Source organism: Canis lupus, chromosome 16 (assembly GCF_003254725.2).
Source record: "Canis lupus dingo isolate Sandy chromosome 16, ASM325472v2, whole genome shotgun sequence".
Classification (NCBI taxonomy): domain Eukaryota; kingdom Metazoa; phylum Chordata; class Mammalia; order Carnivora; family Canidae; genus Canis; species Canis lupus.
In genome coordinates, this window is record NC_064258.1 from 55,748,163 (window position 1) to 55,760,598 (window position 12,436).

General features: G+C 49.3%; 1 pseudogene; it reads right to left on the minus strand.

Moving 5' to 3' along the window:
* Positions 1-9,231: 9,231 nt before the first annotated feature.
* Positions 9,232-11,840, minus strand: LOC118350934 (ubiquitin carboxyl-terminal hydrolase 17-like protein 6; annotated as a pseudogene).
* Between the last annotated feature and the right edge of the window lie 596 nt (positions 11,841-12,436).

Here is a 12,436-nt window from a genome sequence, read left to right on the forward strand (position 1 = left end):
CAAGCACCAGATGCCCCATAAAACACTGAGCACGACCCTCGTTCCCGTGGCCTTGGGCTCCAGGAGGCTGAAGGAGAATGTGGAGCCGGGGAGTCATCGGGACCCAAGACACCAGGCTGGGCTGTTGAACCAGGCTGAGAGGGAGAAGGCAGGGAGACTGAAGGTGAGGAATGGGGCTTGTGACCCGATGCCAGGGCTGATACGACAGACCCCGAGTCCAGTGTGCATGCACAGTGTGCAGGGCGGCTGCGGGCAGAGCCAGGCTGGGCGAGGCAGGCAGAGGAGCTCCCAGACTAACAGGGTCCACATTTGGGTGATGGAGCTGTCCCTGCTGATTTGGTGTGGGGTTTGCGGCTGGACAAATGTCCCTGCACCAGTGAATGTATGGAGCTTGGCACATGCCAAGGCAGACCCTTTCAGACTCTGAATGTAAGAAACTGCCTGGACGACCTGTTCAGCTCCCGATAGTTAGGATGAGGGGCAGAGGTGGGCGTAGAGTGGCTGCGGAGTGAAAGGACCAGGTTGGCCCAAGCCCCGAGCAGGTGTCCGGCTGGAATCCAGGGAAGGGAGTTCCTTCTCCTTTCTATGCCTTCATTTCTGGTGCAGGCAGGAAGCCGAGCAGAGGAAGGCCCTGCTCCACAGGTTCCCCAGGAGACCCCGGGAGGGGCAGAAGCGCACCTGGAAGGAAGACATGGAATCTTGTGACTATGTGAGGGTGAGTGTGCGCTGCGTCCCGGGCTGTGCCCTTCTGGACTCGCTGGGCTCCATGGGCCTCCTGGGGGAGGCGGGGCTCCACTTCCTCTCTGACCAATGGCAGTTGAGCAGCGTGGATTTGCACACTTTTTTCCCTTGGTGCCCATGATGTTGCCTTATGCCTGGTATTTGGGCGAACACTGGCTGTTTGACGTGTGAAGGTCATTGGCGGGCACTCCTGGACCACATACCAACCTCAGAGAAGAACAGGCCGCTGTCCTTTGTGACACATCATCCCACACTGCCCATCCCCACTCAGGAGCTCCCACCATGACTCTCCAGCTGCAGGACTCCTATCTCCTCATGAGCAGAGAGGATGGAAGCGCTGGTCCAATGGAGGAAGCATCGCTGTGAGGCAGGACTTTGCGTGTCCCCCCCATGTCTCAAGGGCATCAACAGCATCCTGTCAGGCCTTTGTTTGGACGAGCCCTGCAGCCAGATTCCCTACTCCTAGGTCAACAGATCCCAACTCTTTCTTTCCCTGTTCCGGGGGAGGGGGTGGTTACTAAGGTCGTGGGCGTTTGTTGGTTTCTTTCCTGAATGTTCATTTTGCCTTGGTGCTGGGGCCAAACTCATGGAGTCCCGTGTGTTTTCTTTTCCCACAGTGTCCACACATGCCGATGCTCGTCTACACCAAGAGGAGGCCTTCTATCCCTGAGCCTGCCCTGCCGATGGAACCACGTACTCAGCCCCCTGACATAAGACTCCGGTCCCATTCCACCTCTCGTCTCAGAAGCCCTCAAGTTAGCCTCAGCCCACCTGGTGGACGTCCTAGTGCCCAGGAAGTGCCGATCGCTGACACCCCTCTGCCGGCTCGCCAACCCTGTGTCAGGGCTGACAGCCTGGTTGTGCAGCAGAGAACCAAGAGGCCCTGCAGAGTCTCCCTCGAGGGTCCCCAGGCTGGCTCCCAGGGCCATGGGCTGGGACACACCCAGGCACCACCCAAGTATCCTGAGGAGAACACCCGTCCCGCTGTCAGCAACGCATTGGCAGACAATTCCCAAATGCCCCTCCAGACTCCAGGCAAGAAATGTGCCCAGATGCCCCTAGACAGGTCCCAGAACCCCTGAAAGAAACCGTGATGGAGCCCCAGCCAGCACACCTCCGGGATCATAAAGGAAGTCCCTGTGGGGATTTCCGGGAGTCTGTGTCCTCCAGGAAGCAGACGTGCCCGTGGATGCACAGCCGGGCCCCGGCAGCCCAGGAAGACACCTGCCCTCCATCCAAGCAAGGGCCCCCAGCCCACACCTGCCACACCTCACCTGGAGATGCTGCAGCCGTGCACCGAGCCCCCACGGCCGCCCTCTGCGTGGGCCCCCACTCAGCCCCTGAGAATGGTCTTCACCAGATGGACAGAAGTTGCTGGAGCTCCCGGTTCCTCGCAGCTCCCTCATTCCTTCCTCCCGAGAAGCCAGGCCCTGCTCAGGGCCCCCCTGCCCCCCACATGTCGGACGGAGCCTGTGTCTGTGGCCCCTGGAGTGTCCTCCACGGTGACCTACAGGTGTCCTCATCCTCAGAAGACACTGAGAGCGAATGAGCCAGCTCCTAGCCTCGGACATTGTCCTCCACCCCACTGCACCCTGACGGGGTGACTGCGGACCTGAGGACGTGGCCCGTCCTGGACTCATGTGGGGAATCAACACTTGCTCAGCTGCTTTGCATGGGAATTTCCGGGTCCACAGCCTGCTTCCTCTCATGCTCCTGGGGCCGTGCACAGACACTGAACCCCAAAGGCACACAATGCCCTTTTTTTAGGGAAATCCGTGTGCTGTGGAGAAGGCTACTCTTCCCTCTGGAATGTCAATTTTCTCTTCAGCAAATAGATTCTCCAAGAAGTGGAGGGAATTTCGAATGAGCACTTGTCACTCCAATGGAAATAGAAACTCAGACTTTAAGCTCTCATTGGCATACACATGTCTGCATTTGGGTTTTCAGCTGCGAACAGCCCCTGTGGGCTCTGCAAATGGACACTGTGTTTTCTCCTGAGATGAGTTTTCTAGACTGTGGTGGTAGCTTTGTGGGCACTGTGATGGGCAATATTTCATCTGCGCATTTCGATTATTCTCAGCCATAATTTAGAATCGTGTGTAGTGTTTTATTTCCCTTAATAAAATGTTACCACTGATGAATAGCGTGCATGTGTTTCATTTGATTTGGTTTCTGGGTTTTTTTAATCTCAGCAATTCTGAAACTCTCTATAGTTAATTTAATTCCTCCAGCCTTAATTAACTGAGAGGAGACAACAGCGTGATAGTTTTGGGGGATATGTAGACTTTGAGGGTCTCCTGCACACCCAGTCTCCTTGGTGAAGTACTGCATAGGGAACATTGACCCTGTGCACCCTGTGAGGGAGCCCTGTGTACTGTATGGGCCCTGGGTCACAGGTTGGTCTTTAATGGGATGAGTGGGTGGTTTCCCTCTATACATATTCTGGATCCATCTTTAATGTTGGATCATGATGCCTCCTTTCTGAGACCTGGGCAAGGAGATTTTTTACCCTCCTGATGATTTCCTAAGGAGGCAATGGTTGACAAGTCGTCCAAATAGCACGAGACCAAGGCCACAGTCTCTATCTATCTATCTATCTATCTATCTATCTATCTATCATCTATCTATCTCATTCTCTCTCTGTCTCTCTTTCTCAGGGTTATCTCTGATATGGGCCCATGGGAAAAAACAATACAACACCATGCCAAATGAAACCAAACCACACCAAGCACCTCCATACTTGTATTTAGAGAATTTCTTTTTTTTGGAAAAACAACTGACTGCTCTTTTCTCACTCCAAAGCATCTGTTTAAGGGTGTTCCCTCTGTCTGTGCAGATGCCTGTAGGTGGAGGTAGAAGAGCTCCTCTATGAGCACACTAGGGTTTAAAAAGTCAGAATGCAGTAGAAAAGCCACAGTGTGTGATCCTTCTCCCACCCCCAACCCCTAAGTAACTCCCATTCAGGCAATCATTATGTGACCCAGGTCAGAGTCTGGCCCCTTGAGCCTCAAGCCCATGTCTCATCCCATGGATGCCGCCCTATTGCTATCTCATGGCTTCTGAGGAAAATGCAGCTTCCTGGGCACTCATGGGATGTGTGCAGTAATAGAAATGTTCCCTACTTTCTGGAAGCCTCAGAAGATCCCAGAGGTCCAAGGGTGCGAAGGCCTATCATCATGAGGGGATGCTGGGATTGGAACTAGCAAAGTAGCCTAAGAATTCTTGGACTTGCAGGAATATAGGGCGCAAGGGTGAGGATGCAGGCAGGCTTGAGCATAGGGCTTTAATGCTGGGCTCTCCAGCAGAATTGGGACTTCATGTGCAATTGAGAGGATTCCTTCCATGTGCACAGGGAGTCCAGAGAGAAAGGCTAGCGGAAGAAGGTCTGAGCAGGCCTGTTCTCCCCCTCTAGTCACCTTACATGTCTTTTGCTTCCCTGCCATCAAAACACCAAACCAAACCAAACCAAAGCAAACCCAACCAAACAGAGCCAAACCTATCTTCCCAAAGCAAAATCCACTCTCATCCAGATATGGAAGACGACAGAGTTATCTGAGCAAGCTGGTATAGGTTATGGATATTAGTAATAGATGGATTTAGCACAGTTGGAAGCACATTGGGTGAATCCTCCCCTCCTTCAGCCTTGGGGAAAAATGGGGCCACTTGAAGGTGGCAGGATTAGAAGCAGTGAGCAGCCAGCTTTGAGTGTGGAAATGATGCTGAGGACCTGGGGTCAGTGTGAGCATGTCTGACCGTGTCCTCATGCATCCCTCATCCCATTGCTTATCTTCTCTTTATATTGAAAGACCATTTGTCCAAACCAGCGTGGGTGGAGTGTTGGCAGCAATGTTTTTGGTCATATACAACCAGCACCGATTTGAAAACCCAGAGCACCTACACAAAGAAATGACAAACTACCGTGTAAGTCAATGACCTACAGCCTTGTATGGCGACAGACTTCTTTTCAGGAAATTATGGGCACAAAATATATATTGAGAAGTTAACCTATAAACCCGGCGTTTGATAATATTTGGAAATGCAAAGAGGCAATGAAATGCTTATATTTCAGGAGTTAAATGCATCCTGCCTGATTAGATCATGTTGATTGAATCACAGCCCCTTCACAATCCACCCCCACCTTTGACTGAAGAGAAGGTGCCTGGCAAGGACCCATCTCCCACAGGGAATTGCTCCATATCCCAGCAACTCTAACCTGTCCAGAACACTTGACAGTCATCCGTCTGTGTAACAATCTCCTGACAAGGAAGAGGTGGGCACAGGATTTCAGATCACTTCCACTCCAATATTGGTCCTTGGGTGACACCTCAGAAAGACATTCTCCACTGAATGAATGTGGGTTTTGAGGTTAACTAATGGGTGCTATGTAACAATTATATTTCTTAGGGGCAAGATTGACTAATGCATTGTTGAAAGGTAATTAATGCGTGATTATACAGATTCTTATGATTTGGGAGGCCATTCTCATGCTGTTTTAAACTTTGGTGACATATACATGCATTTAATGTTTCCATTATTTCCTTTAAGAATGAATTATAACATTCACGAATCACAGTTATTAGAAAAATAATGTGACAGTTTGAATTTTGTAGAGAAAATATCAGGGTTTTTAAAATTTTTATTTATTCATCAGACAGATTGAGATAGAGAGCTAAGCGGATAGATCTGTGCCAGTTGGAGAGTGAGATGGAGCCTCTCACTGAGCAGGGATCCAGACTGTGCACGGCAGACCCCAAAACCAAACCACATTGTTGGAAAAATCTTGAAAATGTCTCTGAGTTGGGAGGTGGATCGGACACGAGAGAGGAGGTCAGTGTAGCAAAGTGCAAAGGACTCAGTGCTTCCCACACCCTGAAATACTGAGTAACACCGGGCTCCCTGGATCTAATCGACTTGGATGTGGGGACATAGATGCCAAGACATGAACACGTTTCATTGTTTGTTTCTGTTTAAGATTTATTTGTTTATTTGTTTGAGACAGGGAGAGACCAGAGAGAGACCACAGAGTAGCGGGAGAGAGGGGGCCCGACAAAGAGAGGGAGAGAGATTCTCAAGGAGACTCCCCAGTGGCCGTGCTGCTGGATTCGGGGCTCCCTCCCACATTCCTGAGACCCACATGTCTGGCGTTATTTTTCATTTCCAGGTAAGAAGCATGAGACAGCAAGGCCCTCAAGCAGACATTATCTAGGACACTCCAAGGGCAAAAGCAGCCACATTGGAAGGAATTGGCAGCATCGGATTCCCTCCTGACGGCGGGGCTCTTCCTTATCCACCACCGTCTCCCGTCTGTGCACCCAGAGTGTCTTCACTCCATGCTCTTCCTCCGTGAGGGATTTCTTAAAATTCCATTCTCTCCCCGAGTTCCCTCCCTTGCTTATGGAGTCTTCAGGTTCCATGTGTCCTTCAATTCTTTGCTTCTGTGTGATCGCTGACATGTGAGCCCCAACATGCTAGAGCCACCACGTGGAACTGATTTACTGAGATGTCTCCAAATGGAAAAATCCCTAATGCAACAAAATGTATTGATTCCATATATATTCCAAATCGTGTATCACACACAGTATCACTAAAAATTTTAAAGACAGCTATGGTTTTCTTTTTAATATTCCCCTGGCTATTCAGGGTCTTTTCTATTTCCACACAAATCTTAAGATCATTTGTTCCAAATCTCTAAAGAAAGTCCTCAGTGTTTTGATAGGGATTGCATTAAATGTGTGAATCGCCCTGGGTACCCTTGACATTTTCATAATATTACTTCTTCCAATCCTTGAGCTTGGAATATTTTTCCATCTCTTTGTGTCTCCCTCCATTTCCTTAAAAGTGTTCTGTAGTTTTTAGGGTATAGATCCTTTACCTCTTTGGGTAGGTTGATTCCTAGGTATCTTATGTTGAATAGCAGGGGTGAGAGTGGCCATCCCTGCCTTGTTCCTGATCTTAGGGGAAAGGCTCCCAGTGTTTCCCCATTGAGAATGATGTTTGCTGAGCTGTTTCCGTAGATGGCTTTTAAGATGCTGAGGAATGTTCCTCTATCCCTACACTCTGAAGACAGGATTAGCTCGGTCCACTGCCAGAAGAGTGAATGCAATGGCTTCTTCTAAGGAAACTAAAACACTGTATTGAAACCTTCTCATCTGACCCTCTGGTAACAGGAGGCTAATGTATTTTATGTCCCCTTATCACCACAGGGGTGGGGTTCTTTTCCCATTAAAATGAGCACTTTTAATAATATCACCGTGGAATGGATTGTTCTCATCTCCATGCCTTTACTGTGCTTGATTTCTATGAAGTGGAGAGGCAGAGCTAAGATGTGGTCCATCTGTGGTGTCTTCTATTGGAGCAGCTGGTAATGGGATGATGCACACCTCACAGGAGGAGACAATCTCCCTAGAAGCTGTTTCCTGTCTCCTGCCTGAGCTCAAACCTGCCACGAGACACATGCCCTAGGATATCTCCTGTGAAAAGTCCTGACTTTGTTTTCTCCTGCTGGACAACAGAAAAGCTCAGGAAGGGGAGTCAGGTAATCCTTCTGCTTACATTCACCCACCATGGCCAGGAACCTACCCTCCTTGTCAAGCTCACAGATCATTAATTGGATGTGGCCTCCCAGATTAAACCTCCATATACTGCCATGGAATCTAGCCTTGGGGCTGTCCCCAAAACCCAGTTTCAGCCCAGATTTCTATTGTGAAAACAATTCCAGCCTGAAATCTTGCCGCAGGTTGATGGAGCCAGGACTCAACACATTGTAGCCTGGAAACAGGTATGAGGTCCACCTAGAACTCCATCCAGGATTGGCAATTCCAGTTTCCCAGGAAAGAACTCATGAATCTGGGGATCTCTGGGTGGCTCAGCGGTTTGGCGCCTGCCTTTGGCCCAGGGCATGATCCTGGAAACCCGGGATCGAGTCCCACGTCAGGCTCCGGGCACGGAGCCTGCTTCTCCCTCCTCCAGTGTCTCTGCCCCCCTCTCTGTCTATCATAAATAAATGAATGAATGAATGAATGAATAAATAAATCTTTAAAAAAAAAGAACTCGTGAATCTGTTCTGTGGGTCGCTCTGCAGATTCTTTGGTCTGTCCTCATGACTAATAGATCTTGATATAGAGAGACACCCCTCGATTGACTAATGGATACCTGGACAGGATGAGCATTGACGTCCAGACACCTAACCAGAGAATCCATCTGCTGACTGCCCAGCCTCCACCGTCCCCACAGTGTGCTATCCAACCATCTCCCGTCATCCCTCCTAGGGGTCTCTGCTAGCCTTGGGCAGAGATGGTGTGCTTCTGGTTCAATCTACTCCTCCCCCTTAATTTCTCATACAAGCATCTTCCTGGTCAGAGCTCTCATAATTGAAGAGACCCTGAAGAATAATGTCCCTATGTCCCATTGCATTTCTTCTTAAATGGCTGCTGGCGCTTCCCCTATATTGAGCCAGTGAGTAGGAGTGAGAAATTCCCATGGGGGGAGGATATGAATTTGAGCTGCAGGTGACCTAGAGGTGGCTGTGGAATTCCACTCAGGGGAAGCAGGCAAAGAAGCCTCTGTGAGGAGCCAGCCTGGAAATAAAACAACTGTTTCAAGGTTCTGAAATACTGGGGAGAAAAAGCCTGCACACCAAATCATATGTGGGAATTTTTTATTAAGAATAAAAAACCACACAACTTCGTAATAACATTTTAGAGCAAAAACAAACAAAGCAGATGCAATATTCTGCATAACAATTTCAGAGAAATAATATCAACAAGTACAGAAAATGTCTTCTAGGAGAAAACATGGTGTAATTTGCAGAACTCTGGATGGGATCTTTTTCTAAATCAGAAATTCAGACATTTATAAAACAATTTCAGATTAACTTGTTAATTTCTGTTTACAACCAAGTTACAAATTGCCAGGATGATTTCCCTACATTTGTTAGAAAATGGATTTCACTAAGACAAACTTGACATTCCGGATTGGGAAGCACGCTTTGACAGTCCTATAGATTTACCTAACGAAAAACTGTAGCATCTGTGTAGTGGGGGGAGTGTATGTGTAGGCGCACAAAAGCAGGACACTCAGCACGTGGTGGACTTGACCGTTTCCATCCAGTTCAGCGGAGGAATTGCTGGTTCACCACAACAGTCCAGGTGGAGACATATCCTCATTCCCACAGACACCTCCTCAGGGTCCTCTGCTGTGGAGGACAAGTCCCCGAGTCCATGAGCTGTCTCATTCCCTATGACAGTCTTCAGAGGACGGGGATACCTGCAGGTCCTCTTACGGAACTCTTGGCAAGACATGCACACAGGTTCCCTCACTTTTTATGACACAGTAAACTGTATTGGTCAAAAGAAACACAATTTCCAGACATGAAAGAAACCCTGACACTTTATATCTCTAATCTGTTTTTGTTACATGAAAATCTAAAAAAAAGCGTGATTTCTTCTGCACAGATCCTATTGTCCCTTACTCTCCAGTAAGGGTGCATGTCCAAGTTTGAATACAGAGTGAAAATAACATTATGATGTGATGTTACAACTGCACATCTACGGTCACACTCAGAGGCGTTTGCTGGTCATGCAATAATTTCCATTCTACAAAGAACTTGTCAAACTCCTCTGTAAGAAATGAAATGATAACACAGAACACCTATAACCTGACCTCAAAAAGCTTTTGCTAGATTCATGAACTTGGCACTGTTTTCCAGAGGTATCAACCCAGGTCCAAATTTGAATTTGAACTGGTCTGAAATCCAGAGTCCACTGCTTCTGGGTCAGGAGGTGCCACAGAGCAGATGGTAGCAAAATAGTCATAAAAAGTTATGTTCAGTGGGAGGCTGGGCATTTCCCTTTGGAATAAGAGTCCTTGTTAGTTTGCTTCTCTTCAGTCTTAATGTGGGAGAGAGTGAAGGGAACATAATAAAATCACTGTGGTTCAATCAGGTCTGGATGCAGTTATTGCCCCAAAAGTAAGCACTTAATTTCCTTCCTACAATTTCCAAGCATTGACCAAGACACATCGCTAGCAAGACCCAATACATACTTATGTGTTCAGACAAAATTCTTTCAATATAAATAGAAGAAAAGCATTGGGAAGTGGGGAGCATGATGAGAGGGTCAAACATACTGACTTCAACCCCAGGTCCTCAGCATCATATCCACTCTCAACCCTGACTGCTCACTGCCTCTCACCTGCAAGTGGCCCCCACTCTCCACAAGGCTGAAGGAGAGGCAGGTTCCTGGATTGACCCCATATGAAATCCACACTATCCCAATATAAGATCATGACAAAGACCCAGGTTTAAATATCAGTGTCTCCTAGTTTCAGTTGAAGGCCATATCCCATGAACACACCAGATAGATGGTTCTTCCATACATACAGAACACACACTTCACACAACACAAAATATTTCCAGTATGGGTCTGTGTTCGGGTTTGGAGTGTGTGAGTGACGCTGTGTGTGTGGGTGTGTGCGCCCATGTGCACCAAAGTTAGGAGACACATCCCTGGACTGCTTCCCCAGAACTCTGTCCCTTCTTGCTCGTCCTCTTGGTAGGTCGGGCTCTCCCTGGCACACGCGGGACTTTGGCCACGTCCCCGGCCACCTGAGGTGGGAGCATCCCAGCCGCAGTGGTGAGCAGGTCGACGGTCTGCTGAGGATGATTCTTCGGCATCTCAGGTCTGTATTTGGAGTGGTGAAGGATGACTGCGTTCGCAGGAAGAGCAATTTCTCTTCTCCTGACATTAAGTTCAGGCTTAGGGCGGTTGCATTCTTGGAGGCATCTCCACTGGTCTAATGTCATTTGTTGCCTTGAGGTCTCTTCCCCACGCTCCTCCAACTCAGGAAGGTTCACGGAGGGATCCGTTGCCGGCTCTCCTGAGGCCTCACCCACCACTGTGGGGTCTGCCTCGGGAGATGCGAGTCCTCCCTCCTTCGACTGACTCCCTCCCAAGGTCTCTCTCCAGATCAGTCTTCTGCATATAAAAGAGGACATAGGCAGGTTGGCGCAGCGCGCAAGTCACATCACAGGCGCTGACCTTAGCATCATCCATTTTATACCACTGGCCATTTCCTGCCTTTACAAAACAGAAGTAATGTCCGCTGTGGCAACTCCTCCCAGCGTGCACCAGCACGGCATAGAGCACATAAACCAAGGGTCCTGCCCTCTGCTCAGACAGGTAGTGTTGCATGTCAAGGCGCTCAGGATATTGCACCTCCTTAGTCATTTTGTTGCCTGTCAAGTCTGAGAATCGTCTCAAGACCAGGATGAGGACCTTCGGGGAAGTGTGCAAAGTCAACACCTTGGACGCAGGCACCTTCTCCAGACACTTACTACAATGGTAGGCATTTTCACCTTCCAGCAGTTCGGGCTTCACCAACTGCTCCAAAGCTTGGCTGACGCTGTGAGCATCCCCGATGTCCAGGCTGATGTCCAGGTAAGGTTCCAGAGTGCTCGAAATGCCTTGGCAGTGGAGACACTGGATTTGAGACCTCCAGTACCCCCCAAAGAGTTGCTGGATGAGGGTGCTGTCCTGAGGACACTCAGGGTCTGAGAGCTTGTCCTCAGGCAAGCACGCTTGCTGCATTGCATCCAGAATGAACATGAGATACTCATGGGCATCTTCCTGCTTGTGTCTGTGGAAGGCGGCGAGCAGGAGTGGCAGGGGCCGGAGCACACGTCCAGGATGGCAGAGAACCCGCGTCAGGTGAGCCTGCAGGGTACACAGCATGCAGGATGTCTGCCTCCTACAGGTGGTCCCGTGCTGCTGGGACAGCATGTAGCTGGCGAGGGGCTCTGTGTAGGTCAGACACTGTAGGGTCGCATTCACATAGCAAGTGTTGCCCATGTTCTGAAGCCCGGCTCCCACCTGGGAAAGGCTCTTCCAACTCAGAGGCGTCTTGGTGGGAGGCAGCCCTGCTGATGCGGGAGCCAACGGGTCAGTCGGGGAGGAGAGCGTCTTTGATGCAGGAGATGTCCTCTCGGGCACAGAGGGTCCTCCGTGGACTTCAGCACCGCCTCTCCTTGACCAGTATGACTGGGGTTTGGGAGAGGCGCTGAACTGAGGCTCCTCTGAGGGGTGGAGGTGGGCAGCCTCCATGTCTGCAGAAACAGTGTCCACAAGATACATTCAACCAGGAGCTTCAGGTCGCAAAGGGATGCTCCTCTCACTGAGCCGTTTTCAAATGGCAGATAGTGAACCTCACCTCCACCTTTATGGCTTTTGGGCCCTGGGATAAGGCACAAAGTCCTCTAATCCACTCTAATTGCTTGATTGGATTACGGGATTTGGGTGTGGTCCCTCCCTGACGGAGACCATTCAGGTCAGCCCAGCTCCTATTCTTGCCTCCCACAACAGGCAACTTTCAGATTATTCTCAACCACCTCAACTGTCCCTGCACCTTTCTCAACAGAATTTGTTCAGAGTTTCTATGTTCAGAGGAAACCTTTTTGAATGTCCTTTCCTTTGAGTAACCCCAAGGGAGCCAAGGAGTGTTAGACGTTAGTGCTCTAGGACAGGGAAGATCACTCTCCCAAAGGAGCTCAGGTATCACATAGGAACTCGTTCTCCTCACCAGCAGAATGTTTGTAGCTGAAACCAATTATTTGGGAATATGGCATCCATTGCTTGGCTTCTCCACTTCTATCTCTCTGGACTATGATTCCAATCTACAAAGATTGTGAATGTTTTGATGA